Consider the following 14720-nt stretch of genomic DNA (forward strand, 5'->3'; position numbering starts at 1 on the left):
TTTTAGGGGGTACAGATGGGAGAAATGCTTATGGAGAATCCTTTTGGAGTTGAATCACTTGCATTTGAATATTTCCTTGATCATTGATCTTCTGTGCAGGACCCCATTTATCACTTTAGACAGCCCTGCTCTTGGTTCTGTTTCTTAATATGTTACCAGGGGCTTGTCCTACTATATGCAAATCAGTTATTTTAGCATAAACTCTGCTTTGCTCACATGTTATTGGTTATTTTATCACCATCTACTCTGGACCACGTGCTATGGATTATAAGAAAGACAGAAAATCTCACCAGCCACAAAGCACTGACAGTCTGGGTGGAAAGGCAGGTCACATACACACAAAATAATTAGTAATGCAATGTTCTATTAAGCAGCGTCTTAGGTTGACCTTGGAAGGCACCACGACCTGCATTATGTGAAGTTGAGATGGGACTCCAATTGTCTGATAATGACAGAAAAAGAAAAGACTTCAAGAAGAAGCTCTGTGGGACTGACTCCTCTAGAAGGGACCTGAAGGTAGATTAAGGCTAGTTTGAGTAAAGAGACAGAGTGGTTCATAAGGACCAAGGTCAAATGAATAACCAAGGTTGTCACACGTTACTACTACAACACCCCTATCTTGTCCCTATATGTCTGAAAGCTATGTACGTCTTCTGGAAAACATAGACTGTTCATACAGGCTTTTGTAGGTGATGAGTCAGAAAGCCAAAGGAAGCTGACCTCTTAGAAATATATGTATGTATTTCTTCATATGATGCTACTGATGTAATCCCTTGTTTCCCTGTATCTGTGGAAGCTGTTTCTTTAAAGGTAGTTTTTTGGGGTTTTTTTTTTTTCTCAAAGCTTTTGCTGTAAAAAAATCATTGTTTGGTGACCAGAACTGAGACTTGAGGAGAAGATAATCTTTACAGATAGGAAAATAAAAAGATAAAGATAATGTATTTTCAGGGAGAAAATCTACTTTCTGAGTAATTAAAATGATATTGTCTGATAGGGAGCTGAGTGTAACAATTTCCGAGTCTCATGATAATCTGATTTGTCTTATTTTACTGATGGAAAGGGGAAATAAAGTGAACTCTTGGCTCAAGTGCTAAGTCTTCAAAGGTGAAAACTCCTGAATGGGCGGCAGTGAGTCAGTCTGGAGGAGCCACTGACATCCGGCTTCTGGAGAGGGTGCTCAGGGATGCTTATGGACGGTGGAATTTCAATTTACTTTTTTGAACACTGAAATCTTGACTTTGAAAAGCAAGGTATTTGTCAACATTATCTGAAGGGCCAGACGACAGGCAAATGCTTCAGCACACGTGTTTTCTTGCATTAAAGCAAAGCTGACATGTTGAAAAGATGGTCTTCAAAGATATTCAGAGGCTGGTAAGCTTTTGTCAATAATTAGCCCTCACTTTGCTTTAAAGACAGGGCAGTCGTTTTTTTTGTTGTTTTTTTTTTTCTCACATTTGCCAGGAGTGGATTTTCACTTTCAAATTTCCTCATTCTGGGTACTTGCATGTGAGTATTCCAAACCTCCTCGTCCTCAGCCACCATGTGTAGCATTCATTGCATTTATGCATTCAACTTCTTCCTCAAGTGACGCTATTTTTTTCTGCCTCAGCCTGACAGCCACTAATAATAACACATGAGGACAGTCAGACAAAATGAAGACAAATGCTGCTTGTCGCAGCAGAATCATAATGTCCTCGGACTCAGTAAAGACAGTCTAACTGTATGTGGATGCTCTTTATAGCTTATTTAGACCTGCGGTTTTTCCCTGTGGCTTTTTTTAAAGCACAAACATTGTGTAGAAATACATTAAGGCAACATATGGGCCTGTTAGTTAGCCAAAACAATGTGGAACCATGGAGAATAGAGATTGGAAGCACAGATGGATACTGTAAAAAATTCATGAGTGGCATAACAGATCTAAAAGGTAAATTTTAGTCAAAATTCAAGAGGAAAGCGTAGTAAATACTTAAGAATTTGGCTTTATGGGTTTTTTTTCAAATCACACAAGATGAAACATTGTGAACATTCCTCAGATTTGTTTATGCCATAATGCGAAAATCAGAGCTCATCATTCAACAATAATTATGTCTATATAGATTCATGCCATCAGAAGAAGATTGCTGATAAACAATAGTGCTTCGCTTCCATTTGATGTAAACGCTGCAGTATTAAATATCCATATTATTTCCAGCTCAATATTAGAAAGTGTCAGTCATTGTGACAAGTCAGGCATGAGGAGCTCATTGGGCCGTCCTCTGTGTGGCCGAGTGCTGTCGAATAACCAGGTTTTCATGCTGTATTACTTTGTTGCTCAAATTGAGTTCTAAGCGGTAAATTGGCACATCATCCCCCCCCCTTTTACATTTGGTTGTCCTAACCAAACCCGAAGCCTCGAGGAGACGTTGGATTCGTATGGGCACACAATCAGGCCGCACCAGCAGCCTTCAGAACACTCGCCATGTCCTGTCTCTGCAGCTCGTCGTGGTGGTCTCAGGAAAAACATTATGTTCCAACGACCTTAGAGCAACCCACTAAGCATGCGCTTTCTGGACCCCCTTAGCCAGTCTCTTTCAGAAAATTTCCTCAGGAGCCACTTCTGAACAAAGGGATTTTGCCTTTGTGGAACAAGTTGGTTTCCAGTGGAGGGAAGTGGGCAAGAACATGGAAAGGCAAGGTGATACATCTGTATGTCTCAGTTTCTAATTATCTTCGGGTAGCTTGTGAACAGAGGCCACCATTCTCAAGACCACTCACTCTAAACAGCAGTTTTCTGGTGAAATGATTTGGGTGTCAAGTTGAGCATGATGCTGTGTGGATTTTGGATACTTTGTTCTGTCATTAGAAAGACAAAACAAAGAGCACACTTTCCCTGGTATAAATGTTTAGGTCGTAATTGTGATGAGCTGATAGAAACTATAAAATCATAGACATCAGGCAGGTCAGTTGTATTGAGTTGAATTTTCTTTTACAATGAACAACACTGTTTGTGAAGAACTTCACATTCTTTGAAAAGACACTAGCACATTATTTAAGCAGCCAGAAAATTATTTGGCATTAAGAGAAAGGGGGGTTGGGGATTTAGCTCAGTGGTAGAGTGCTTGCCTAGCAAGCGCAAGGCCCTGGGTTCGATCCTCAGCTCAAAAAAAAAGTCAAGAGAAAGGGGGTGAGATTGGAGATGATCACTTTCACAGAAAGTAGGTGGGAGTTTTAACTATTTTAGTTGGTTTTTTTCCTACAGATAATATAAAATGGGGATGGGTTTTTGTAGTGAACTTTTCCCTTTGGATACTAACGCCACCATTAGGACCTCGAGACAGCAAATTGAACTTTCTGGTGGTTGTCCTAATCAGTTTTTCAGACAGTGTGGAGTGTCCTTAGTGAATGAAAGTTTGCATTCGTGAGCTCCCTGAGCAGCCGGGCCAAGACTAATTCTCAGCTCTGTATGCCACTTCACACATTTGTCAGTTCTCAGTACGTGTTATATGATAACATTTTGAGATCCTCATCTGAGAGTTGATGGGGAAATATCAAATAGCATGTCCAAGGTTTGCCAACTAACTGAGTCCAATTCTAGACTATGCTGTAGACGATGGTAAAGACAACAGTCTTTTGTCTCCTTTAGAGAAAAAATAAATTCATTTCCAAAATTGAACAGAGATTTAAGAAGGACTATAAGCAAAGGGAGAGGGTCAGGGAGAAAGACAGAAAAATAAGAAAAAAATTCATGTATAAAGAAAGGATTCTTTATCCTTCATACCACAAAATGCATTTTTTATTAAGATTCCTCTTTGGTCTATGTCAGATTTGGAAATATATATATAAATAGCTACACTGTTTATTGTTGATACCCAGAAACATATATGTATATGTGGTATGTTTAAGGCAAAATTGAGGGGAGGCACATGTACTTTAAATTCAGCAACATATTTTGAAAACCTACTATGTGCCAGGCATAGAGATCCAGTGGGTATGAGCAAAGAGTCTTTCTAAAAGAGAAAAGCAGACTTCAAACAAGTAATTGCAGATGTGATTAGTAAGTGTTAAGAGTAAGGTGTTGAGGAAGTTTATAGTAAAGTAGATTACTGTAGGCCAAAAACACAGCAAAGAGGATGGCAGGCTTGTGAACTGTGAGTTCTCTCCCTTCTGAAATCTAAGGCGTTCTCACAGACATTCAGGGTATAGCAAAGGTCACTAGGGGGCAAGGTAAGTTGGAGATTTGTGGTATATAAATTAACTAGATTGTGAGTACTAAAATATACTAAGATACGAGGAAGTGGTTCTTATACCTATAGCAGAGTTAGAGCAACTACAAATGTAACACTTTATTTTTTTATTAATTAAAATTTTTTATTTATTTTACATCCCAACTGCAGTATTCCCCTCCCTCCTCTCCTTCCACTCCTTCCTCATCTCCACTCTGCTGCCCCAGATCCACTTTTCCTCTGTCTCTCTTCAGAAAGGGGCATGCCTCCCATGGGTGTCAGCAAAGCATGGCATATCAAATTAGGGGACTAAGCTCCTCTCCTTGTGTTAAGGCTGGGAGAGGCAACCCAGTGTGGGGAATAGGTTCCCAAAAGCCAGCTCAAGTGTTAGGGACAGGCCCTGATCCCACTACTAGGAGTCCCACAAATAGACCAAGATACACAACTGTCACATATATGTGGAGGGCCTGAGTCTGTCCCATGCAGGCTCCCTAACTGTAGTCCAGAGTCGGTGAGCTCCTATGAGCCCAGGTTAGTTGTTTCTGTGGGTTCCCTTGTGATAAACGCCCCCCCACCACTCATACAATTCTTCCTCCCTCTCAACAAGATGCTGGAAGCTCAGTCCAGTGCTCAGCTGTGGATCTCTGCGTTTGTTTCCATCAGTGACTGGATGTAGGTTCTATGATGACAATTAAGATAGTGACCAATCTGATTATAAGAGAAGGCCAGTTCAGGCACCCTCTCCACTATTGCTAGGAGTCTTATCTGGGGTCACCTTTGTGGATTCCTGGGAGTTTCCCTGGTACCAGGTTTCTCTCTCACCCCAAAATACCCTACCATCAAGACATCTCTTCCATTATTCTCCCCCTTCATTCTACCCGCAACCCACCCAACCCAATCCTTCATGTTCTGTGAGGGGCCATCCCACCCCGACGTTTCCCCAGAGTACTCTTGAGTAAAAGCAGCAGGAAATATTAGATAGAAGGATAGAGGGGAGAGAAAAAGGTAGAAAATACAGGATAGCCTCAGGAGGACCTGGATCCTAATCCATCAGGTCCTGACTGTCTCTGCCCTAGAGTTTTTAAAGGAATTCCAAGGGGTGGAGCAAAAGACTCCCTGCCCCCAGCACAGCCAAGTGCAGACCATCTCAGACACCTGGCACTCAGGCCCCGTGGTCCAGTCATCCTCTTTATGCAGACAGACCTGCTGGGTAAAGCTACTGGGAAACCCAAATGGGCTCCAACAACGTTCCCATCCTCCACCCCCACCCCCAGTTTACCCAGGAGATCTCTTCTATTTCCCTTTCCCAGGGAAATCCATATGTTCCTCTTTGGGCCCTCCTTGTTATGTAGGTTCTTTGGGACTGTGGATTGTAGCCTGGTTATCCTTTACTTTACAGCTAATATCCACTTATGAGTGAGTACATACTGTGTTTGTCTTTCTGGGTCTAGGTTACCTCACTCAGGATGATTTTTTTTCTAGTTCCATCCATTTGCTTGCAAATTTCTTGATGTCATTGTTTTTTACAGCTGAGTAATACTCCATTGTGTAAATGTATCACATTTTCTTTATCCCTTCTTTGGTTTAGGGACATCTAGGTTGTTTCTAGGTTTGGCCTATTATAAATAACACTGCTATGAACATAGTTGAGCAAGTGTTCTTGTGGTATGATTGAGCATCCTTCGGATATATGCACAAGAGTGGTGTAGCTGGGTCTTGAGGTAGATTGATCCCCAATTTTCTGAGAAAATGCCATATCGATTTCCATAGTATCTGTACAAGTTTGCAGTGGAGGAGTGTTCCCCTTACTCCACATCCTCTCCAACATAAATTGTCATTAGTGTTTTTGATCTTAGCCATTCTGACAGGGTAACACCTTATTTTATAGAAACTACAATAGTAGGCTTTCAAGTTGCTATCACAGCAATGGTGTACTTGATATGGAAATACTGATCATGGTGACTTGATTGTTACATATCATATACATGTGTTTATTACAGTCTTATAACCCATAAATATATGACAATGTTAAGCATCTATTAAAAATTTTAAAGGAAGTCATGATACATTGATAGGAAGAGTGAATTAAAAGAAATTAACATCCCATTTTCTATAATTGAGCATTCAATACTATTGACCACAAGTCAATTGTATGTCTCAATTCACAATCCTGGTAAGCAAAACTGAATAATAAGTATAGTTCTCAAGAAGGAGGCAAAACTATGACTCCGTTATCATGCGTGAAAACAAAATTGTAACTCTAGCAAGTTCTCCAGGAGGCGGCAAGAGGCATGACACCCATCAGCAGTGGGCCCCGCCTTGTTTAGAAGTTTCCTTCAGACGTGATACTTGAGTTGAAAGCTAAAGGATAAACAATAACTCAAAAAAGAGCCGAGCATACTAAAGAAAGAAACCAGCAAGAGTCAAGACATAACGAAAGGACAAAAACGTTACAATGAAGTATTTAAAAGAAAGCAGAGCTGGTTTTAGCCGAAGGGAAAAGGGCTAACATTGTGACTGAGAGGAAGCACTCAGAGAGAGCCGGGAGGGCTGGGGTCAGACTCTACACTAACAGTGTGTGGTGGAAGGGTTTGGGGCAGAGGGTGGCCGATCAACTGTGGCCAGTTGAACTCCACTCAGAGGATGTACTAAATGGCTGCAAGCGTGACAGTCAGGACTTGTGGGAGAGACTTCCCATAACCTAGTCAATGCATGGTAGTTCCAGTGAGCCTTAAATGGAGGAGAAGTTCATAGTGGTGGGAGTAGTGAACTCATCTTACTCCATGTTTGTTCTGATGTGTCGAGTGGAGCAGAAAGCAGTTAAGACACAGACCTGGGGCTCACAGCCAAGGTTAGTAAGGGACATAGGTATGTGAGCCACGTGGCTGTGGACGTGGGATTGAAGCCACTCAGGTTTGGTGAGGTGGAGGGGCTGCTTTTAAAAGAAGAGAGCTGACTTCTGGCTAATGCTAACACTGAAGGCTGTGTAGGGGAAAGGTTCACAAGGAATGGAGATGTAGAAAGACAGCCCAGAAAGGGTAATGCCCTTGCCTTGGAAGCCAAGAGAAAAAGACTATGTGTTCCAGAAAACAAGAGCATAAACAGTGTCAAATGCTGTGGTCAGTGAAGAAGGGCTGGATCAGAAATCATCTGTCGGAGCCCAGACCATTCAGGTGATGTCATAGAGAGAACATCAATGATGAGTAAAGCATATGGAGGCTATATTGGGATTGACTGACCAGTAGGACATGAGGGAAGGTGCTTGTCCTTCAATTAATTTATGTTTAAATGAATGATGAAAATAGGGGTCTGCCTCCAGGAAGATACATACAGAGTTCAAACGGGGTGCTTTTAGAGGGCCAGGAGTTGATGAATACATCAGCTGTGTTTGATTACAAGTAACAGAATACCTAATGGTGCCTTTATGAAATGTTTGCATTATTTATTTCACATAAATATGACTGGAGCTCTTGACTAGATGCTTGGTTGACTGCATTAACTCAAAAAACTATGCTCAAACCACACTCTTCCTGTGTTTCCATTAACATGTATGGACACCTACAGGCCTTTGTTTCTATTTGACTATTTACAGCAGAAGCAGAGAAACACCCCTTACTCTGTTTTCTCTTCATTGTTTTTATTTGTGTATATGGGAATAGAATTATTTTCCATGCTTTTTTCCACCTTTATTCCTTTAGGGTTCTTGTATTTTATTGGCCACAACTGAGTTATTTGCCCATCATCAAAGAGGAATCAGTATCATCTGAACCCACAGTATCATTACATTATGGGAACTGCTTAGGACCCTCCCATATTCTTGGCCTGCATTTGAGTCATACTGCATCAGAAACTGGAGCAGAACCTAGTGCTCTGCATAGAGAAGCTTCTGGGAAGCTCTGGTGCATTTTCCAGCTAGGTTTGCTGCTTTCTTGGGAAACATAGGGCACAGCTGTAGACAGCAGTCCTTGGCCCTCAAGGGAAATGAGCCGGTAAAGAGGGAGAATGGAGATAAGAAGGAGTTGTCGAGGAGAGTAGAGGAGTGCCACAGCCTCAAGAGAGGGGTGGCCTTCTCTGAGAAGACTGCATCTCTGTGCTAAGAAGACAGACCGGAGAAAGGGGTGTGAACAGAGGCAGATACATTAGCAGGGGGAATGCTGGCCTGGGCGTTCCTTCCTGTTAGTCTCTGAGGGCAGAAAGTGGTCTGCAGGTAGACTGCACCATAGTTCCGAGACCAAGAAGAGGGCTCAAATGCTTGTGGAGGGAGAGTGAGCTGCCTCTTCTGGAATCCTGGGAGTAGATTGGGATGGTGGCCCGCCTGTGATGGTGAAGTCTGGTCAGAGTGGGCTTCCCTGCTTATAGACTATGTAGGCTTTAGGCTTGGAGTTCCAACAGGTAGAGTCCCCTTAGCTAAATAGACTGCTCTTAACAGGAGAGTGAAGTGCTGAACCAGAGAGTTGATGACTGGGGGAGGTTTCAGGAAGCGACAGTCCGCAGGCGCAGGCCCCGCATGTCCTCATGCCCTTATATTTTGCATGCATTTGATAAACATCTCCTTTGTGTTTGTGTTCCAGCTTCCACTCTATCAGGGAAGTTTTTGATTGGTTTGAAGATGGCACATCTGTAAAGAAGCTTGGCAGAATTTCCTTATCATAGTATGCAAAAAGAAAATAAGCCAGAGACTTTAACTTGGTTGGCCTTGACTGCCTTTTGACCTGCTCTGGTTCGTCTTTGTTGATGGGTAGCACTGTTCACAGGCATGGTTTTATGGTCCTTGCACAAAATCTTGGTAAATGATGTATACAGCATGAGGTGGAAGACCTTATTCTACCCAGCTGGCTTCATCATCCCTGCACCATAGCAGAGATACAGGTGTCATTTCCTAAGGTACTTGATAATTTAAATGATACTGACAGTTTATTTTTGTGAAAGTAACCTACTCCCTATGGAGTGGCTATTGTTGGGGAAGATCAGGCCCTTCTCCTTATCTGCATGTTAAATGACCACTGTGTATCCCAGCTGTTGCCTACAGGGAACCTGGAACCTGTTTCTGCCACATGATATGGCACTCCTTAGACTGTCCTCGAAGGTGTAAGTGTAGGTCATATTAAGTGGCAAATGAACACATGCAGGGTTCTCACTACAAACATTTTGGGATTCAGCAATCATAAAGACATTCCTTTTATACTATGGCAGGTTTTAGAATATCTGTCACTGTCTTTGTGTATGTGGGTGTGTATGTATGTTCATATGTGTGTACAGTACTGTGTTTGCATGAGTGTGCATACATGTTTGGAGGCCAGAGGTCAAGTTCAGTTTTCATTTCTCAATTGCTTTCTACGTTAGTTTTTGAACCAGCGTCTCTCACTGAACCTGATGCTCACCCATTCAGCTAGACTGGCTGCCCAGAGAACCCCAGGGATCCTCTTCTCCCCATCTCCTTGGCAAAAGGCTCGCAGGCACCCAGTGCTATGCTGGCTTTTTTACATGGGTACTCTGAACCTGAACTCAGTCCCTCTACTTGACCTACTGAACTCTCTCTCCAACTCCCAACCATCGGCGTTTAAAACGTTCCTCTGCAGCTTCGAGTGCTGAGACATTATCTTCTCTGTGAATTTGACTAGGAAGGAATAGGGTGGGAGAGTATCATCATTCATGATGTGGGATGAACATAAAGGCATTCTGCTCTTAGGGAACTGGGAGAGCCAGCTACTTTGAAGATCCACACAGTCACTGGAATCTGAATTCCTTGAGGAGGAAGATTTTTATTTGCTCACAGCTTTATTCCGTACTCACAATAAGGCCTGACACAAATAGGTGCTCAAATCATGTTTATTGGCTAAAGAACTGACTTTGAAAACTCAATAGTCTATAATGCCCATGTCTTAACAAAACAGATCTTATTTCTTAGTTGTCATGTTGGTGGTGAAGTCCACCATTCCCAGAGAATGGAGGGAATGTGAGGTATGTTATGTAACTTAAAACTGCAATTATTCAATGTTTACTATTAGTTAACTGACTCTGCCAGTATGACTTGTGCCTGAGTGTTGCTGTGAGCATTTATCCTCATGTAACTATTAGAACTACTGCCAAGAGTGATTCGGGTGTTCTGTCACAACCATGGGGAATGTCTCATTGACGACTAAGATGAAGAAGCTGCAGACTCAAATTCAATGCACAGTAGTTTAGAATGTGTCCAAAGCACTTCAGCAAGTGTATTCATTCATAGGAATATGGCTCTCGCCATAGGATAGTGCGTCACTCATGTACATGACATACACCAGGCTTCGGGTTCCATGCTTTATTGCTTGCTGGGAGACTGGACAGATTATTCTTTTACCCTCTAACCTTTAGTGTCCACTCTCTAGAAAATAAAGACACTACTAACTCATATACCTATTTCCTAGCTGCTGAGGGCGAATGAAGATTCGGTTACTAATCCCTTAGCACAGTGCCTGGCACAGAGTGGCTGATTCCTCTTAGCTGTTATTATCAACTATAATTAGTTTCTAAGATCTGCATACAAATTTGTTTACAGATGTATCTAAATCCCTACCTGTGTTTGCTGGTACTAAGTTCAAGTAAAGTAGTGTAAATTACAAGGTTGCTAATGTTGAACATTAATGTTCATTATAGATTAAAACATGAAAATTTTACCTCCTCCAGCATCCCATTTAATCTGACTGATTAAGAAAGGTTCCCTTATGAAAATGGCACATTCACGTGCTCATGGGTGTTTCCAGGTGTTTGGGTTCATTGAGCACATGGCCAAGCCTTAAACTAAAGGTGGACTTTGGGCCATTTGTGAGCACAAACCATGTGATCAGCACGGGAAATGCAATGCTCCACCTCTATCTAAATCGCCTGGCTACCATGGTTGTCACTGATTCACTATGAGATGAAGTTTTCTTTACTGAGGGATGCCATTGGATTCAGTGTTGTAGATGATGAAAATCAATCAGCCTTCACACTATTGATGCTGACTGCGGTGTAGGCTACCATGTTCTACGGTTAGAATGCAGTGGAGTATACTTAAAAGCCAACCAGCTTGCAGGTGCTTTCCCATATATATTTTTTACATGCATTTATTTAAAGCTAGAGACTCTGAGAAAGAAACTAAGAGGGTGAGGAGCTTAGAAATGATGTTGTTTGCTGTTAAAGAAACTGCAGATATTTGAGTTAGAAAAGGAAAAAAAGACTCAAGAAGGATAAGAAAGTGGCCCTCAAATGCTTGTGTATATGTCATATAGAAGAAGACAGACATGGCACTTTGCATTCACAAAAGAAAAATGAAAACCTACAAGGTGCATAAAGGATGCCCCAAGCTGGTATTAATCGAATGAACCAGCATCTGTGGCATGCATAATGATGCTCTAAGGCCCTTGGTTGCTGACTCTCCTTCCTAAGCTAGGGAACATAGATGTCTGGGATCTCATCAACACCAGGTACTCTGACTCATATCTGGGGTGCTGTTGTTTCATCCTGTGCTATTTCTTGGATCGACATGACATGTAGCACATCTGTTTAGATACTTGTCCTGCTCAGACCAAGTTCAGGTCCAAGATCAAGTTTTCCATGGACAAAATTGTTTTATTCAGTTCTACAACATTCCTAATAGTTTATCCTTGGCCTTTATTCTTCTGCTTGATGCTGTTGATTAAAATGACAGAGAGCCTAGATGGAACTGTCATCATTAATAAAAATAAGAGTTCAAGGGATATTTATTTCCTTTAGCCATAAATTAGTGATAGCATCCTTGGGCATCATGGCACATGTCTGTAATGCCAGCCGTAGGAGGTAGAGGATCCCAGAGCTGGCTGGCTAGCAAGTCTACCAATCATTGAGCTATAGAGGAAGACACCTGACTTCAGTCTCTGGCCTCCACACACTCACACATGGTTATACACAAAGAGACACATATGACACGTGACACAGAGGAAAACAAAGAATTCTGTTCTGATTTTGGAAGAAGTTGTAAAGTTTCTCAGTATTGCCATGAGCATGGATGGGTTTGATTTAATCTCTACATGTGATCGTGAGTGAGTTCAAAATAATAAAGAAATGGAAATGAAAAGATGCTTTGTGAAAAGTCCTGTGGTACCTGCCAAAATAAACTACAGACAGCCATAGAAAAACTCTAGGTATACTCAGGGAGGCAAAGGGAGATTGGGTATATTAGTTATAATCCTGGTTGTTGGGGCAGAATACCGATAAAGCAACCAACAGGAGGAAGGTTTATTTTGGCTAATAGTATGAAGATATCGTTCATCGTGGTGGTAGGAGACTACTTGCTCACATTCGGGCAGGTCAGGCATCATAGAGATGAGCACTGAGTTAGCTGGCATCATCTTGTTTTCCTCTTTATTATTCCCAGACTGGATAAAATGTCATTTTGCCCACATCACCCAGGGTTTGTAAAGGTAAATGAGGAGGTATCATAGGTTGTGTGGCAATAATTTCCATTGTCAAGCAGAACCAGGGTGTCAGTCCCTGGTTGCATAGGTAGTTGTTAGGCAGGTATCCCTGCCTCACAGAAGTATTTTGCAGGGCCTTTATAGAAGGTTGCTTTGGTTGTGACTGTCTCTTGTCAAGGTGCCTATCAAACATTCATGGATGAAATGCCTTCATGACCTCCTAGCTTTATTTGGTTATTTTTCTAGGTTTAACACATGGTGATGTTTTGATCTTGATAACCTTGTAGTAATGATGATTTCATGGCCTGGTTCTTCTTTACCTTAAGCAATCAGCTCTAAATTATAATACTTCTTTACCCATATTCCATTCAGAAAGTTGCAAAGATAAAACCTGTCCTATGGACCAGATGCCCTTGCACACTGGAGCAAGGGTCTAGGGGCAAAGGGAAACTCAGTATTTTTTCTTGAGAACTGTCTCATCTGGTCCATTCTGGTGAGAATATCCTCACTTCATTTAGGTACGGAGGCGGGGGGGCTACTGCCAGTGTGTATGCACACACAGAGGGACTGCTTTAGAAATTTAAAAATCTGAGTGGGTGTCCTGAAAGTTCCAATAAGTTTGTCAAAAATGGTACTTGATGAGGATCATGGAAGAGCAGGAGTTATCATTGCTTTTGTCTGCGTGCAGACCAAGTCAGGGTCATAAGCCAGTGGGTAGGACAAGGTCCCAATCAGTTTCTTCTGTTTGTTAAATCCTAACCCTGTTTTTAGTAAAGAAAGATTAAATGTTTCCTAGGGGTTCACCATTAGCCAGTGGATTGTTCTCATCTGTGATTTGCTAATGAGCCAGCAGAACACACCTTGAGTGGTGTTCAGAAAGCCACTCTCTAGAGTTTTATCATAATTCTTTAGAATATTGAAGACCCTAGCAGAGCTCATGGTGTGGCCTGATTCCAGTACAGTTTGTCTCTCTCTTTTCTAACCATGTTTCCACTCCTGAGAGTGCTGTCTTGTGACAGGACAATCTTTCCTAACACAGTGGGTCTCAGTGATTTGCTCATGCTTTGATATTTTCCTAGAAGCATGAGTCAGTCAATAGAATCGGCCTCAGATACCATCTGACACCAAAGTGAGCTCTCAAGGAAGGTTGTAGACTTACATTTGATTTCCACATCCATCTTCTCCCTGTAAATTAAATTATTAATTTTCCCACATGCCTCCTTGTTTAATGAGAGGAGTGATGGCCTTTATCTGTGCATGTGTGCAAACAAAACATCACAGCACGAGCTCCTGCACTGCCCAGGTGAGCTGAGGGCTGAAGCAGACACACATGACTGCCTTGGTACAGTCTATGTCATTTGTAAAGTCTTGCTAGCTGCTGGCATCATAGACATTGGCGGACATGGGCTTCAATGTACCTCCCCACACACATAGCCAAAGATGAAAGCTCCTTTTATGAGTACAAAGGAAAGATCAAAAGAGGGAAAAATAATGGCATTTAAAATGCACATGTGAAATGCAATATTATTATGTGATTGTTTTTCTAGGTTCCATTAGAGTGCTACTGTTTTCTGAGACCAACGTTGCTTTATTACTTTCTATGTTTGAGGTAGGAAATACCAGTACCAACTTGATTTGGATTTTTGCTGTATGAATTCTGTGATATCTGGCCTTTCCAGCTTCTTACAACAGAATCTCATTAGTTAAATATGGGTCTGATCCCTACCTCCATAAAGATCAGTGCCTAATCCTAATTTCATAAAGGGGCATGTATATCCAAGTAGGTAGTTTATTAGCAGAATTTCCTATTACTAAACAGGTTATTTTATTTATTCATTCATTGATATCATAGTGTATATCAGATATCCCAATCATATTCACTCTATTACTCACCCTTATCCCTCTCATGCTCTGACTGAACACCTCTTCCCAGCAAGTTCCCTTTCTATTTTCATGTCCTTTAAGGTTTTTTTTTAATGAATCAGTGGATTTAATTAGGTTTTCTTGCTTGAGCATAGATAGGGGTTTATTTACTAGAGTATGAGTAACTACCATTCACTGGCTACCTCTCCCCTGTAGCCATTTGCTGCCAGTGGGTCCTTATAGA

General features: G+C 41.7%; 1 protein-coding gene and 1 long non-coding RNA gene across 3 annotated transcripts in view; both read left to right on the forward strand.

Moving 5' to 3' along the window:
- LOC128110748 (uncharacterized) overlaps window positions 1-2066 on the forward strand; it is a 44570-nt gene extending 42504 nt beyond the window's left edge. For both annotated transcript variants that reach the window (XR_008218310.1, XR_008218311.1), the window contains one exon: window positions 7-2066. This is a non-coding gene — a long non-coding RNA (uncharacterized LOC128110748). The remainder of the gene's footprint in view (window positions 1-6) is intronic.
- The window catches only part of Npas3 (neuronal PAS domain protein 3), an 838670-nt gene that overhangs the window by 454854 nt on the left and 369096 nt on the right, over window positions 1-14720 (forward strand).

The sequence above is a fragment of the Peromyscus californicus genome, unplaced genomic scaffold (assembly GCF_007827085.1).
Source record: "Peromyscus californicus insignis strain IS unplaced genomic scaffold, ASM782708v3 Scaffold_15__1_contigs__length_86483966, whole genome shotgun sequence".
NCBI classification, from domain to species: Eukaryota; Metazoa; Chordata; class Mammalia; order Rodentia; family Cricetidae; genus Peromyscus; species Peromyscus californicus.